General features: G+C 45.7%; 1 pseudogene; it reads left to right on the top strand.

Annotated features, from left to right (window-relative positions):
* Nucleotides 1-296: 296 nt before the first annotated feature.
* LOC140113376 (5S ribosomal RNA) lies at nt 297-414 on the top strand (annotated as a pseudogene).
* Nucleotides 415-13,207: the final 12,793 nt, after the last annotated feature.

The following is a 13,207-nucleotide window of genomic DNA, read 5'->3' as shown; positions in this document are numbered from 1 at the left end:
ATGGGAGACTGGCTGGGAATCCCAAGTTCCGTTGACCTTTTTGAACCTGAAAATTGTGTTAGTTTCTCTATGAGATAGTAAAAGAAGGTTCAAATTGAACAGCTGCTGTCAACCGCCATTCTAAGCTGAATGTGCCTGCTCTCGTCAGATCGCAGCAGCAATGCAGCTTAAGGCTTGGCAAGTACCAGCATGGGAGACTGGCTGGGAATCCCAAGTTCCGTTGACCTTTTTGAACCTGAAAATTGTGTTAGTTTCTCTATGAGATAGTAAAAGAAGGTTCAAATTGAACAGCTCCTGTCAACGGCCATTCTAAGCTGAATGTGCCTGCTCTCATCAGATCGCAGCAGCAATGCAGCTTAAGGCTTGGCAAGTACCAGCATGGGAGACTGGCTGGGAATCCCAAGTTCCGTTGACCTTTTTGAACCTGAAAATTGTATTAGTTTCTCTGTCAAAGATGGTAAAAGAAGGTTCAAATTGAGCAGCTGCTGTCAACGGCCATTCTAAGCTCAATGTGCCTGCTCTCGTCAGATCGCAGCAGCAATGCAGCTTAAGGCTTGGCAAGTACCAGCATGGGAGACTGGCTGGGAATCTCAAGTTCCGTTGACCTTTTTGAACCTGAAAATTGAGTTAGTTTCTCTATGAGATAGTAAAAGAAGGTTCAAATTGAACAGCTGCTGTCAACAGCCATTCTAAGCTGAATGTGCCTGCTCTCGTCAGATCGCAGCAGCAATGCAGCTTAAGGCTTGGCAAGTACCAGCATGGGAGACTGGCTGGGAATCTTAAGTTCCGTTGACCTTTTTGAACCTGAAAATTGTGTTAGTTTCTCTGTCAAAGATGGTAAAAGAAGGTTCAAATTGAACAGCTGCTGTCAACGGCCATTCTAAGCTGAATGTGCCTGCTCTCGTCAGATCGCAGCAGAAATGCAGCTTAAGGCTTGGCAAGTACCAGCATGGGAGACTGGCTGGGAATCCCAAGTTCCGTTGACCTTTTTGAACCTGAAAATTGTGTTAGTTTCTCTATGAGATAGTAAAAGAAGGTTCAAATTGAACAGCTGCTGTCAACGGCCATTCTAAGCTGAATGTGCCTGCTCTCGTCAGATCGCAGCAGCAATGCAGCTTAAGGCTTGGCAAGTACCAGCATGGGAGACTGGCTGGGAATCCCAAGTTCCGTTGACCTTATTGAATCTGAAAATTGTGTTAGTTTCTCTGTCAAAGATGGTAAAAGAAGGTTCAAATTGAACAGCTGCTGTCAACGGCCATTCTAAGCTGAATGTGCCTGCTCTCGTCAGATCGCAGCAGCAATGCAGCTTAAGGCTTGGCAAGTACCAGCATGGGAGACTGGCTGGGAATCCCAAGTTCCGTTGAACTTTTTGAACCTGAAAATTGTGTTAGTTTCTCTATGAGATAGTAAAAGAAGGTTCAAATTGAACAGCTGCTGTCAATGGCCATTCTAAGCTGAATGTGCCTGCTCTCGTCAGATCGCAGCAGCAATGCAGCTTAAGGCTTGGCGAGTACCAGCATGGGAGACTGGCTGGCAATCCCAAGTTCCGTTGACCTTTTTGAACCTGAAAATTGTGTTAGTTTCTCTATGAGATAGTAAAAGAAGGTTCAAATTGAACAGCTGCTGTCAACTGCCATTCTAAGCTGAATGTGCCTGCTCTCGTCAGATCGCAGCAGCAATGCAGCTTAAGGCTTGGCAAGTACCAGCATGGGAGACTGGCTGGAAATCCCAAGTTCCGTTGACCTTTTTGAACCTGAAAATTGTGTTAGTTTCCCTGTCAAAGATGGTAAAAGAAGGTTCAAATTTAACAGCTGCTGTCAACGGCCATTCTAAGCTGAATGTGCCTGCTCTCGTCAGATCGCAGCAGCAATGCAGCTTAAGGCTTGGCAAGTACCAGCATGGGAGACTGGCTGGGAATCCCAAGTTCCGTTGACCTTTTTGAACCTGAAAATTGTGTTAGTTTCTCTATGAGATAGTAAAAGAAGGTTCAAATTGAACACCTGCTGTCAACGGCCATTCTAAGCTGAATGTGCCTGCTCTCGTCAGATCGCAGCAGCAATGCAGCTTAAGGCTTGGCAAGTACCAGCATGGGAGACTGGCTGGGAATCCCAAGTTCCGTTGACCTTTTTGAATCTGAAAATTGTGTTAGTTTCTCTGTCAAAGATGGTAAAAGAAGGTTCAAATTGAACAGCTGCTGTCAACGGCCATTCTAAGCTGAATGTGCCTGCTCTCGTCAGATCGCAGCAGCAATGCTGCTTAAGGCTTGGCAAGTCCCAGCATGGGAGACTGGCTGGGAATCCCAAGTTCCATTGACCTTTTTGAACCTGAAAATTGTGTTAGTTTCTCTGTCAAAGATGGTAAAAGAAGGTTCAAATTGAACAGCTGCTGTCAACGGCCATTCTAAGCTGAATGTGCCTGCTCTCGTCAGATCGCAGCAGCAATGCAGCTTAAGGCTTTGCAAGTACCAGCATGGGAGACTGGCTGGGAATTCCAAGTTCCATTGACCTTTTTGAACCTGAAAATTGTGTTAGTTTCTCTATGAGATAGTAAAAGAAGGTTCAAATTGAATAGCTGCTGTCAACGGCCATTCTAAGCTGAATGGGCCTGCTCTCGTCAGATCGCAGCAGCAATGCTGCTTAAGGCTTGGCAAGTCCCAGCATGGGAGACTGGCTGGGAATCCCAAGTTCCATTGACCTTTTTGAACCTGAAAATTGTGTTAGTTTCTCTGTCAAAGATGGTAAAAGAAGGTTCAAATTGAACAGCTGCTGTCAACGGCCATTCTAAGCTGAATGTGCCTGCTCTCGTCAGATCGCAGCAGCAATGCAGCTTAAGGCTTTGCAAGTACCAGCATGGGAGACTGGCTGGGAATCCCAAGTTCCGTTGAACTTTTTGAACCTGAAAATTGTGTTAGTTTCTCTATGAGATAGTAAAAGAAGGTTCAAATTGAACAGCTGCTGTCAACGGCCATTCTAAGCTGAATGTGCCTGCTCTCGTCAGATCGCAGCAGCAATGCAGCTTAAGGCTTGGCAAGTACCAGCATGGGAGACTGGCTGGGAATCCCAAGTTCCGCTGACCTTTTTGAACCTGAAAATTGTGTTAGTTTCTCTATGAGATAGTAAAAGAAGGTTCAAATTGAACACCTGCTGTCAACGGCCATTCTAAGCTGAATGTGCCTGCTCTCGTCAGATCGCAGCAGCAATGCAGCTTAAGGCTTGGAAAGTACCAGCATGGGAGACTGGCTGGGAATCCCAAGTTCCGTTGACCTTTTTGAATCTGAAAATTGTGTTAGTTTCTCTGTCAAACATGGTAAAAGAAGGTTCAAATTGAACAGCTGCTGTCAACGGCCATTCTAAGCTGAATGTGCCTGCTCTCGTCAGATCGCAGCAGAAATGCAGCTTAAGGCTTGGCAAGTACCAGCATGGGAGACTGGCTGGGAATCCCAAGTTCCGTTGACCTTTTTGAACCTGAAAATTGTGTTAGTTTCTCTATGAGATAGTAAAAGAAGGTTCAAATTGAACAGCTGCTGTCAACGGCCATTCTAAGCTGAATGTGCCTGCTCTCGTCAGATCGCAGCAGCAATGCAGCTTAAGGCTTGGCAAGTACCAGCATGGGAGACTGGCTGGGAATCCCAAGTTCCGTTGACCTTTTTGAACCTGAAAATTGTGTTAGTTTCTCTATGAGATAGTAAAAGAAGGTTCAAATTGAACAGCTGCTGTCAACGGCCATTCTAAGCTGAATGTGCCTGCTCTCGTCAGATCGCAGCAGCAATGCAGCTTAAGGCTTGGCAAGTACCAGCATGGGAGACTGGCTGGGAATCCCAAGTTCCGTTGAACTTTTTGAACCTGAAAATTGTGTTAGTTTCTCTATGAGATAGTAAAAGAAGGTTCAAATTGAACGGCTGCTGTCATCGGCCATTCTAAGCTGAATGTGCCTGCTCTCATCAGATCGCAGCAGCAATGCAGCTTAAGGCTTGGCAAGTACCAGCATGGGAGACTGGCTGGGAATCCCAAGTTCTGTTGACTTCTTTGAACCTGAAAATTGTGTTAGTTTCTCTGTCAAAGATGGTAAAAGAATGTTCAAATTGAATAGCTGCTGTCAACGGCCATTCTAAGCTGAATGGGCCTGCTCTCGTCAGATCGCAGCAGCAATGCTGCTTAAGGCTTGGCAAGTCCCAGCATGGGAGACTGGCTGGGAATCCCAAGTTCCATTGACCTTTTTGAACCTGAAAATTGTGTTAGTTTCTCTGTCAAAGATGGTAAAAGAAGGTTCAAATTGAACAGCTGCTGTCAACGGCCATTCTAAGCTGAATGTGCCTGCTCTCGTCAGATCGCAGCAGCAATGCAGCTTAAGGCTTTGCAAGTACCAGCATGGGAGACTGGCTGGGAATCCCAAGTTCCGTTGAACTTTTTGAACCTGAAAATTGTGTTAGTTTCTCTATGAGATAGTAAAAGAAGGTTCAAATTGAACAGCTGCTGTCAATGGCCATTCTAAGCTGAATGTGCCTGCTCTCGTCAGATCGCAGCAGCAATGCAGCTTAAGGCTTGGCAAGTACCAGCATGGGAGACTGGCTGGGAATCCCAAGTTCCATTGACCTTTTTGAACCTGAAAATTGTGTTAGTTTCTCTATGAGATAGTAAAAGAAGGTTCAAATTGAACACCTGCTGTCAACGGCCATTCTAAGCTGAATGTGCCTGCTCTCGTCAGATCGCAGCAGCAATGCAGCTTAAGGCTTGGCAAGTACCAGCATGGGAGACTGGCTGGGAATCCCAAGTTCCATTGACCTTTTTGAACCTGAAAATTGTGTTAGTTTCTCTATGAGATAGTAAAAGTAGGTTCAAATTGAACAGCTGCTGTCAACGGCCATTCTAAGCTGAATGTGCCTGCTCTCGTCAGATCGCAGCAGCAATGCAGCTTAAGGCTTGGCAAGTACCAGCATGGGAGACTGGCTGGGAATCCCAAGTTCCGTTGAACTTTTTGAACCTGAAAATTGTGTTAGTTTCTCTATGAGATAGTAAAAGAAGGTTCAAATTGATCGGCTGCTGTCATCGGCCATTCTAAGCTGAATGTGCCTGCTCTCATCAGATCGCAGCAGCAATGCAGCTTAAGGCTTGGCAAGTACCAGCATGGGAGACTGGCTGGGAATCCCAAGTTCTGTTGACCTCTTTGAACCTGAAAATTGTGTTAGTTTCTCTGTCAAAGATGGTAAAAGAATGTTCAAATTGAATAGCTGCTGTCAACGGCCATTCTAAGCTGAATGGGCCTGCTCTCGTCAGATCGCAGCAGCAATGCTGCTTAAGGCTTGGCAAGTCCCAGCATGGGAGACTGGCTGGGAATCCCAAGTTCCATTGACCTTTTTGAACCTGAAAATTGTGTTAGTTTCTCTGTCAAAGATGGTAAAAGAAGGTTCAAATTGAACAGCTGCTGTCAACGGCCATTCTAAGCTGAATGTGCCTGCTCTCGTCAGATCGCAGCAGCAATGCAGCTTAAGGCTTGGCAAGTACCAGCATGGGAGACTGGCTGGGAATCCCAAGTTCCGTTGAACTTTTTGAACCTGAAAATTGTGTTAGTTTCTCTATGAGATAGTAAAAGAAGGTTCAAATTGAACGGCTGCTGTCATCGGCCATTCTAAGCTGAATGTGCCTGCTCTCATCAGATCGCAGCAGCAATGCAGCTTAAGGCTTGGCAAGTACCAGCATGGGAGACTGGCTGGGAATCCCAAGTTCTGTTGACCTCTTTGAACCTGAAAATTGTGTTAGTTTCTCTGTCAAAGATGGTAAAAGAATGTTCAAATTGAATAGCTGCTGTCAACGGCCATTCTAAGCTGAATGGGCCTGCTCTCGTCAGATCGCAGCAGCAATGCTGCTTAAGGCTTGGCAAGTCCCAGCATGGGAGACTGGCTGGGAATCCCAAGTTCCATTGACCTTTTTGAACCTGAAAATTGTGTTAGTTTCTCTGTCAAAGATGGTAAAAGAAGGTTCAAATTGAACAGCTGCTGTCAACGGCCATTCTAAGCTGAATGTGCCTGCTCTCGTCAGATCGCAGCAGCAATGCAGCTTAAGGCTTTGCAAGTACCAGCATGGGAGACTGGCTGGGAATCCCAAGTTCCGTTGAACTTTTTGAACCTGAAAATTGTGTTAGTTTCTCTATGAGATAGTAAAAGAAGGTTCAAATTGAACAGCTGCTGTCAACGGCCATTCTAAGCTGAATGTGCCTGCTCTCGTCAGATCGCTGCAGCAATGCAGCTTAAGGCTTGGCAAGTACCAGCATGGGAGACTGGCTGGGAATCCCAAGTTCCGTTGACCTTTTTGAACCTGAAAATTGTGTTAGTTTCTCTATGAGATAGTAAAAGAAGGTTCAAATTGAACACCTGCTGTCAACGGCCATTCTAAGCTGAATGTGCCTGCTCTCGTCAGATCGCAGCAGCAATGCAGCTTAAGGCTTGGCAAGTACCAGCATGGGAGACTGGCTGGGAATCCCAAGTTCCGTTGACCTTTTTGAATCTGAAAATTGTGTTAGTTTCTCTGTCAAAGATGGTAAAAGAAGGTTCAAATTGAACAGCTGCTGTCAACGGCCATTCTAAGCTGAATGTGCCTGCTCTCGTCAGATCGCAGCAGAAATGCAGCTTAAGGCTTGGCAAGTACCAGCATGGGAGACTGGCTGGGAATCCCAAGTTCCATTGACCTTTTTGAACCTGAAAATTGTGTTAGTTTCTCTATGAGATAGTAAAAGAAGGTTCAAATTGAACAGCTGCTGTCAACGGCCATTCTAAGCTGAATGTGCCTGCTCTCGTCAGATCGCAGCAGCAATGCAGCTTAAGGCTTGGCAAGTACCAGCATGGGAGACTGGCTGGGAATCCCAAGTTCCGTTGAACTTTTTGAACCTGAGAATTGTGTTAGTTTCTCTATGAGATAGTAAAAGAAGGTTCAAATTGAACAGCTGCTGTCAACGGCCATTCTAAGCTGAATGTGCCTGCTCTCATCAGATCGCAGCAGCAATGCAGCTTAAGGCTTGGCAAGTACCAGCATGGGAGACTGGCTGGGAATCCCAAGTTCTGTTGACCTCTTTGAACCTGAAAATTGTGTTAGTTTCTCTGTCAAAGATGGTAAAAGAATGTTCAAATTGAATAGCTGCTGTCAACGGCCATTCTAAGCTGAATGTGCCTGCTCTCGTCAGATCGCAGCAGCAATGCTGCTTAAGGCTTGCCAAGTCCCAGCATGGGAGACTGGCTGGGAATCCCAAGTTCCATTGACCTTTTTGAACCTGAAAATTGTGTTAGTTTCTCTGTCAAAGATGGTAAAAGAAGGTTCAAATTGAACAGCTGCTGTCAACGGCCATTCTAAGCTGAATGTGCCTGCTCTCGTCAGATCGCAGCAGCAATGCAGCTTAAGGCTTGGCAAGTACCAGCATGGGAGACTGGCTGGGAATCCCAAGTTCCGTTGACCTTTTTGAATCTGAAAATTGTGTTAGTTTCTCTGTCAAAGATGGTAAAAGAAGGTTCAAATTGAACAGCTGCTGTCAACGGCCATTCTAAGCTGAATGTGCCTGCTCTCGTCAGATCGCAGCAGAAATGCAGCTTAAGGCTTGGCAAGTACCAGCATGGGAGACTGGCTGGGAATTCCAAGTTCCATTGACCTTTTTGAACCTGAAAATTGTGTTAGTTTCTCTATGAGATAGTAAAAGAAGGTTCAAATTGAACACCTGCTGTCAACGGCCATTCTAAGCTGAATGTGCCTGCTCTCGTCAGATCGCAGCAGCAATGCAGCTTAAGGCTTGGCAAGTACCAGCATGGGAGACTGGCTGGGAATCCCAAGTTCCGTTGAACTTTTTGAACCTGAAAATTGTGTTAGTTTCTCTATGAGATAGTAAAAGAAGGTTCAAATTGATCGGCTGCTGTCATCGGCCATTCTAAGCTGAATGTGCCTGCTCTCATCAGATCGCAGCAGCAATGCAGCTTAAGGCTTGGCAAGTACCAGCATGGGAGACTGGCTGGGAATCCCAAGTTCTGTTGACCTCTTTGAACCTGAAAATTGTGTTAGTTTCTCTGTCAAAGATGGTAAAAGAATGTTCAAATTGAATAGCTGCTGTCAACGGCCATTCTAAGCTGAATGGGCCTGCTCTCGTCAGATCGCAGCAGCAATGCTGCTTAAGGCTTGGCAAGTCCCAGCATGGGAGACTGGCTGGGAATCCCAAGTTCCATTGACCTTTTTGAACCTGAAAATTGTGTTAGTTTCTCTGTCAAAGATGGTAAAAGAAGGTTCAAATTGAACAGCTGCTGTCAACGGCCATTCTAAGCTGAATGTGCCTGCTCTCGTCAGATCGCAGCAGCAATGCAGCTTAAGGCTTTGCAAGTACCAGCATGGGAGACTGGCTGGGAATCCCAAGTTCCGTTGAACTTTTTGAACCTGAAAATTGTGTTAGTTTCTCTATGAGATAGTAAAAGAAGGTTCAAATTGAACAGCTGCTGTCAACGGCCATTCTAAGCTGAATGTGCCTGCTCTCGTCAGATCGCAGCAGCAATGCAGCTTAAGGCTTGGCAAGTACCAGCATGGGAGACTGGCTGGGAATCCCAAGTTCCGCTGACCTTTTTGAACCTGAAAATTGTGTTAGTTTCTCTATGAGATAGTAAAAGAAGGTTCAAATTGAACACCTGCTGTCAACGGCCATTCTAAGCTGAATGTGCCTGCTCTCGTCAGATCGCAGCAGCAATGCAGCTTAAGGCTTGGAAAGTACCAGCATGGGAGACTGGCTGGGAATCCCAAGTTCCGTTGACCTTTTTGAATCTGAAAATTGTGTTAGTTTCTCTGTCAAAGATGGTAAAAGAAGGTTCAAATTGAACAGCTGCTGTCAACGGCCATTCTAAGCTGAATGTGCCTGCTCTCGTCAGATCGCAGCAGAAATGCAGCTTAAGGCTTGGCAAGTACCAGCATGGGAGACTGGCTGGGAATCCCAAGTTCCGTTGACCTTTTTGAACCTGAAAATTGTGTTAGTTTCTCTATGAGATAGTAAAAGAAGGTTCAAATTGAACAGCTGCTGTCAACGGCCATTCTAAGCTGAATGTGCCTGCTCTCGTCAGATCGCAGCAGCAATGCAGCTTAAGGCTTGGCAAGTACCAGCATGGGAGACTGGCTGGGAATCCCAAGTTCCGTTGAACTTTTTGAACCTGAAAATTGTGTTAGTTTCTCTATGAGATAGTAAAAGAAGGTTCAAATTGAACGGCTGCTGTCATCGGCCATTCTAAGCTGAATGTGCCTGCTCTCATCAGATCGCAGCAGCAATGCAGCTTAAGGCTTGGCAAGTACCAGCATGGGAGACTGGCTGGGAATCCCAAGTTCTGTTGACCTCTTTGAACCTGAAAATTGTGTTAGTTTCACTGTCAAAGATGGTAAAAGAATGTTCAAATTGAATAGCTGCTGTCAACGGCCATTCTAAGCTGAATGGGCCTGCTCTCGTCAGATCGCAGCAGCAATGCTGCTTAAGGCTTGGCAAGTCCCAGCATGGGAGACTGGCTGGGAATCCCAAGTTCCATTGACCTTTTTGAACCTGAAAATTGTGTTAGTTTCTCTGTCAAAGATGGTAAAAGAAGGTTCAAATTGAACAGCTGCTGTCAACGGCCATTCTAAGCTGAATGTGCCTGCTCTCGTCAGATCGCAGCAGCAATGCAGCTTAAGGCTTTGCAAGTACCAGCATGGGAGACTGGCTGGGAATCCCAAGTTCCGTTGAACTTTTTGAACCTGAAAATTGTGTTAGTTTCTCTATGAGATAGTAAAAGAAGGTTCAAATTGAACAGCTGCTGTCAATGGCCATTCTAAGCTGAATGTGCCTGCTCTCGTCAGATCGCAGCAGCAATGCAGCTTAAGGCTTGGCAAGTACCAGCATGGGAGACTGGCTGGGAATCCCAAGTTCCATTGACCTTTTTGAACCTGAAAATTGTGTTAGTTTCTCTATGAGATAGTAAAAGAAGGTTCAAATTGAACACCTGCTGTCAACGGCCATTCTAAGCTGAATGTGCCTGCTCTCGTCAGATCGCAGCAGCAATGCAGCTTAAGGCTTGGCAAGTACCAGCATGGGAGACTGGCTGGGAATCCCAAGTTCCGTTGACCTTTTTGAATCTGAAAATTGTGTTAGTTTCTCTGTCAAAGATGGTAAAAGAAGGTTCAAATTGAACAGCTGCTGTCAACGGCCATTCTAAGCTGAATGTGCCTGCTCTCGTCAGATCGCAGCAGAAATGCAGCTTAAGGCTTGGCAAGTACCAGCATGGGAGACTGGCTGGGAATTCCAAGTTCCATTGACCTTTTTGAACCTGAAAATTGTGTTAGTTTCTCTATGAGATAGTAAAAGAAGGTTCAAATTGAATAGCTGCTGTCAACGGCCATTCTAAGCTGAATGGGCCTGCTCTCGTCAGATCGCAGCAGCAATGCTGCTTAAGGCTTGGCAAGTCCCAGCATGGGAGACTGGCTGGGAATCCCAAGTTCCATTGACCTTTTTGAACCTGAAAATTGTGTTAGTTTCTCTGTCAAAGATGGTAAAAGAAGGTTCAAATTGAACAGCTGCTGTCAACGGCCATTCTAAGCTGAATGTGCCTGCTCTCGTCAGATCGCAGCAGCAATGCAGCTTAAGGCTTTGCAAGTACCAGCATGGGAGACTGGCTGGGAATCCCAAGTTCCGTTGAACTTTTTGAACCTGAAAATTGTGTTAGTTTCTCTATGAGATAGTAAAAGAAGGTTCAAATTGAACAGCTGCTGTCAACGGCCATTCTAAGCTGAATGTGCCTGCTCTCGTCAGATCGCAGCAGCAATGCAGCTTAAGGCTTGGCAAGTACCAGCATGGGAGACTGGCTGGGAATCCCAAGTTCCGTTGACCTTTTTGAACCTGAAAATTGTGTTAGTTTCTCTATGAGATAGTAAAAGAAGGTTCAAATTGAACACCTGCTGTCAACGGCCATTCTAAGCTGAATGTGCCTGCTCTCGTCAGATCGCAGCAGCAATGCAGCTTAAGGCTTGGAAAGTACCAGCATGGGAGACTGGCTGGGAATCCCAAGTTCCGTTGACCTTTTTGAATCTGAAAATTGTGTTAGTTTCTCTGTCAAAGATGGTAAAAGAAGGTTCAAATTGAACAGCTGCTGTCAACGGCCATTCTAAGCTGAATGTGCCTGCTCTCGTCAGATCGCAGCAGAAATGCAGCTTAAGGCTTGGCAAGTACCAGCATGGGAGACTGGCTGGGAATCCCAAGTTCCGTTGACCTTTTTGAACCTGAAAATTGTGTTAGTTTCTCTATGAGATAGTAAAAGAAGGTTCAAATTGAACAGCTGCTGTCAACGGCCATTCTAAGCTGAATGTGCCTGCTCTCGTCAGATCGCAGCAGCAATGCAGCTTAAGGCTTGGCAAGTACCAGCATGGGAGACTGGCTGGGAATCCCAAGTTCCGTTGAACTTTTTGAACCTGAAAATTGTGTTAGTTTCTCTATGAGATAGTAAAAGAAGGTTCAAATTGAACGGCTGCTGTCATCGGCCATTCTAAGCTGAATGTGCCTGCTCTCATCAGATCGCAGCAGCAATGCAGCTTAAGGCTTGGCAAGTACCAGCATGGGAGACTGGCTGGGAATCCCAAGTTCTGTTGACCTCTTTGAACCTGAAAATTGTGTTAGTTTCTCTGTCAAAGATGGTAAAAGAATGTTCAAATTGAATAGCTGCTGTCAACGGCCATTCTAAGCTGAATGGGCCTGCTCTCGTCAGATCGCAGCAGCAATGCTGCTTAAGGCTTGGCAAGTCCCAGCATGGGAGACTGGCTGGGAATCCCAAGTTCCATTGACCTTTTTGAACCTGAAAATTGTGTTAGTTTCTCTGTCAAAGATGGTAAAAGAAGGTTCAAATTGAACAGCTGCTGTCAACGGCCATTCTAAGCTGAATGTGCCTGCTCTCGTCAGATCGCAGCAGCAATGCAGCTTAAGGCTTTGCAAGTACCAGCATGGGAGACTGGCTGGGAATCCCAAGTTCCGTTGAACTTTTTGAACCTGAAAATTGTGTTAGTTTCTCTATGAGATAGTAAAAGAAGGTTCAAATTGAACAGCTGCTGTCAATGGCCATTCTAAGCTGAATGTGCCTGCTCTCGTCAGATCGCAGCAGCAATGCAGCTTAAGGCTTGGCAAGTACCAGCATGGGAGACTGGCTGGGAATCCCAAGTTCCATTGACCTTTTTGAACCTGAAAATTGTGTTAGTTTCTCTATGAGATAGTAAAAGAAGGTTCAAATTGAACACCTGCTGTCAACGGCCATTCTAAGCTGAATGTGCCTGCTCTCGTCAGATCGCAGCAGCAATGCAGCTTAAGGCTTGGCAAGTACCAGCATGGGAGACTGGCTGGGAATCCCAAGTTCCGTTGACCTTTTTGAATCTGAAAATTGTGTTAGTTTCTCTGTCAAAGATGGTAAAAGAAGGTTCAAATTGAACAGCTGCTGTCAACGGCCATTCTAAGCTGAATGTGCCTGCTCTCGTCAGATCGCAGCAGAAATGCAGCTTAAGGCTTGGCAAGTACCAGCATGGGAGACAGGCTGGGAATTCCAAGTTCCATTGACCTTTTTGAACCTGAAAATTGTGTTAGTTTCTCTATGAGATAGTAAAAGAAGGTTCAAATTGAACAGCTGCTGTCAACGGCCATTCTAAGCTGAATGTGCCTGCTCTCGTCAGATCGCAGCAGCAATGCAGCTTAAGGCTTGGCAAGTACCAGCATGGGAGACTGGCTGGGAATCCCAAGTTCCGTTGAACTTTTTGAACCTGAAAATTGTGTTAGTTTCTCTATGAGATAGTAAAAGAAGGTTCAAATTGATCGGCTGCTGTCATCGGCCATTCTAAGCTGAATGTGCCTGCTCTCATCAGATCGCAGCAGCAATGCAGCTTAAGGCTTGGCAAGTACCAGCATGGGAGACTGGCTGGGAATCCCAAGTTCTGTTGACCTCTTTGAACCTGAAAATTGTGTTAGTTTCTCTGTCAAAGATGGTAAAAGAATGTTCAAATTGAATAGCTGCTGTCAACGGCCATTCTAAGCTGAATGGGCCTGCTCTCGTCAGATCGCAGCAGCAATGCTGCTTAAGGCTTGGCAAGTCCCAGCATGGGAGACTGGCTGGGAATCCCAAGTTCCATTGACCTTTTTGAACCTGAAAATTGTGTTAGTTTCTCTGTCAAAGATGGTAAAAGAAGGTTCAAATTGAACAGCT

Source organism: Engystomops pustulosus, chromosome 1 (genome assembly GCF_040894005.1).
Source record: "Engystomops pustulosus chromosome 1, aEngPut4.maternal, whole genome shotgun sequence".
NCBI classification, from domain to species: domain Eukaryota; kingdom Metazoa; phylum Chordata; class Amphibia; order Anura; family Leptodactylidae; genus Engystomops; species Engystomops pustulosus.
The sequence above is the reverse complement of the archived record's forward strand: the minus strand, read 5'-3'. Positions and strand labels throughout refer to the sequence as shown.